Raw genomic sequence first — 3,354 nt, 5'->3', positions numbered from 1 at the left:
ATACAATGGAATATTACTCAGCAAGCAAAAAGGCAAACTCACTCACAGCAATATGGATGGAGCTGGAAAAGATGACACCAAGTGACATAAGCCAGAAGGAGAAAAATAAATACTGGCTGGTGTCACTTATATGTTGTGGAATATAAAAAACAGAAAGTCAGACAAAGATAAACTCTAAAGCCGAACTTTGAAAGCTTTCCCGAGACCTGTGGCTTTCCGAGGGGAGGCGGGAGAGCACAGGGTGGAGCACGGTGGGTACCTCGGGGAGGGAGAGCTCCGGTGACTGTATCTGAGGAGGATAGTCTGCGCTGTGAACCGCTGGAAGGATGAAACACAATGACACTCAATAAAAATAAAAACCGCTTTTGAACAGACAAGATGCAGAACCTCCGATGCCACATCAGAGGGCGCGTGTCGGGCAGCGCCACCCCACCCTCTGCCAGACTGCTGCAGTGTGGGAAATGCTCTGGTTACCCAGCGGGGGACCCTGCTTAACCTCCTCTTGCAGACTGCTTCACTCTTGACTGCAGGGAAATATCATTTTAACGTTTCTTTGTCCTTTCCTCCTTGTCAATGAATAACTTGCAGGTGGATCCTTAGCAACACCGCTAGCCAAACAGTAGGTCTTTTACAAAAGGTTAATGCTGACCTCACTGTGATTACATAGAGGGCCCTCATGGATGTGGCTGGTGCGGTCACCTTGTCTCTGGGGGAAGTCATGCTGCCCCCTACTGGTGAAGATGAGCATAGCAGCCTTAGCTCGCAAGTTGCTTGCTTTTTTTTCCAATTTCATGCCTTCACATTCTAGACACATAGTATAAAAGAAAAAGTTAGCAATAGCAATATATTTCTCTTCTCCACTATGACAACTATATAATACATAAAAAATCCGAATCAATTGCATATTTATCAAAACTATTGATAAATGATTAATCAAGGGAACAGAGTTTTTATATTTTTGAAACTAAGATGGGAATAAATTAAAAGGAATTCAGGAGGGTTTCAAACTTGAAGTTCAAAGCAAATTTTCTTTGAAGTTTCTTAGGTTAACATATAGGTGAGGCCCTCCCTGGTGGTGCAGCGGGTTAAAGCACAGCACTAAGAAAACTAAAGCCACTTCAGCTTGAGTTCGATCCCTGCCCTGGGAATGACCACATGGCACAGCAGACCTCTCCTGACCCAACCTCTACTCCCCTCGTCGATCTGCCTGTTCTGCTCCCCACTCTGTCTCTGGTGAATCCTCTCACCACCCCTGCACCTCTGGCCTGTACCCCAGTTCTGTATGCACAAACAAATCTTTAAAAAAAAAAAAAAGATAGAGGTGAAATTCATATGATTGAATGAGTAGGGATGTGGAATTGTGCTGATTACAAGAACGTCAATATTTCCAAAGCCTTAAGGTCCCAAAATGTCTCTTCTTCATTACTCATGAGAGGTCAGGGAGTTGAGACCTGTTGTTCCCTGTCCAACTTCTCCTTCTTTGAACAGCCCCTAAAAATGAATAGGAATCAACCAGCACAATGAATTCTTTACCAACTAGTGTGTCTTGGATAAATTATTTTGACAATATAAAAGTTGTTATGATGTAATTTTTTTATACCTTAACTTTAATAAGAAAACAAATGACTCAAAATAATAAAAGGGCAAGTGCTTTCAACAGATACTTGACAAAAGATACACAAATGTCAACAAGCACACAAAAAAGCATTCAGCTGCGGCACTCAGCAGAGAAAAACATATTAAAAAAGGAGATGCCACAGTAACCAGAATAATGGTCAAATTAAAAAAAAAAACTGTGGCAAAGATGTTAAACAACTGCAATTCTCACATCACTCTGGTGGGAAAACAAAATGAAACCGTGAGTTTTCAAGGTCATATAGATTAAAGCATACACTTCTACAGGGTAAAAGTCAAAAAAAAAGTATTCTAAAGTAGGTAAATACTCCTAGGTGTTTACCAACGAGGATGAAAGCATATGTTCACACAAAAACTGTACATAAATGTTCGGTGGTAAAACAACCCAAATGTCCACCAGCACTAAGTGGAAATAGACTTACATAGCGTAAGACCAGACACAAAATACAAATTTTACTCTTCACTGGTTTCCCTTCTGCAGGGCTGCCGGCTTCCTCTCTGATGACTTACTGCTCTCCCCAAAGTATCCCACATTTTCAAAAGCACTGCCTTCTGTGCTCTGTCTCTCTATTTGTTTCTCTGGGTGACACCTTTTGCTCTAGATATTGTCATTTCAGCAACATCTATGAAGGGGGAGAAATAAGGCTGTGATATGATGTGATCATTCCTTGCTCTGGGAGATCCCTATAATCACTAACATGGTATATTTTTTTCAACTAATTCTTTACTCTAAGAATTCTTTCTCTAGAGTAAATTCAATTAAATTTCTGTTTTTACATTAGATACTCCTCCTAGGATATTTGAGAAAAACCTGCTTCTAGCTTGCTGTCTTTTTTTTTTTTCTTTTTTCAGGAGATATTTGAGAAGTGAGGAAATTGTGTACCTGTAAATGATGCCCTTGAATCTCCTTATTAAATTCTTCAGAGATCAATTCTCCAGAGATCCCCCATCACTGTGTCTCCTGCCTGGGCTGTCTCTAATAAATCTAATCCATCCCAGGACGTCCATTTACCTTAATCCCATCTTTGTCTCACTGACATACTTGATAGATGGTGAGTACAAAAACCAATGAGAATACAAAGTCACAGAACTCCAAAAGAATGGGTTCCTTTAGCAATAAATATCAGTCTCTTCCATAACTTGACTCCATGACCCCAATGTTCTCCCTCAAAAGAGTTTGAATTCAATGTGTTTTTTTTTTCATGAATTGATTAATTGGTTCAATTAAATAGCCAAACTGGTCTGTGTTCATGTGGACACATTTTTCCGTGCGCTGACTTCCTGGGGACTAGCGGTCACATCCATTAAGCTAATTCGAGACCTGAGGGAGCCCGGTGTGGGGATGGGGCTGGTGACAGAGTATTACTCTCCTCCCTGGAGAGCTGGGCATGACTCCCGTTTCTCTGGTTGTCTAGTCACTGGGAAACAGATGAGGGGCCACGGGTTGCTCTCACGGTGAAACTAATTGGCGGAGGCTCACCAGGGAGTAGCCTCTCCCAGCGTTCGGGAGCTTTCCCTCTCTCCTACCTCAACTTCGTGGTTGTGAGTCAAGCCAGAGAGATTCCAAGTTGAAAGGATGTGCATCTTCGAGGCTCTCCAGGGAAATCACCTTGGGGTGTCTCCGCTTCCTCACCCTTGCTCCCCTCGGGTCAGCTCACTAGAGACCCTCTGGCTGCAGGAGTTGCTCAGTGCACTCATTAAGAAAGACACTTGGAACAT

The sequence above is a fragment of the Condylura cristata genome, unplaced genomic scaffold (genome assembly GCF_000260355.1).
Source record: "Condylura cristata isolate star-nosed mole 26May11 unplaced genomic scaffold, ConCri1.0 scaffold00042, whole genome shotgun sequence".
NCBI classification, from domain to species: Eukaryota; Metazoa; Chordata; class Mammalia; order Eulipotyphla; family Talpidae; genus Condylura; species Condylura cristata.
The sequence above is the reverse complement of the archived record's forward strand: the minus strand, read 5'-3'. Positions refer to the sequence as shown.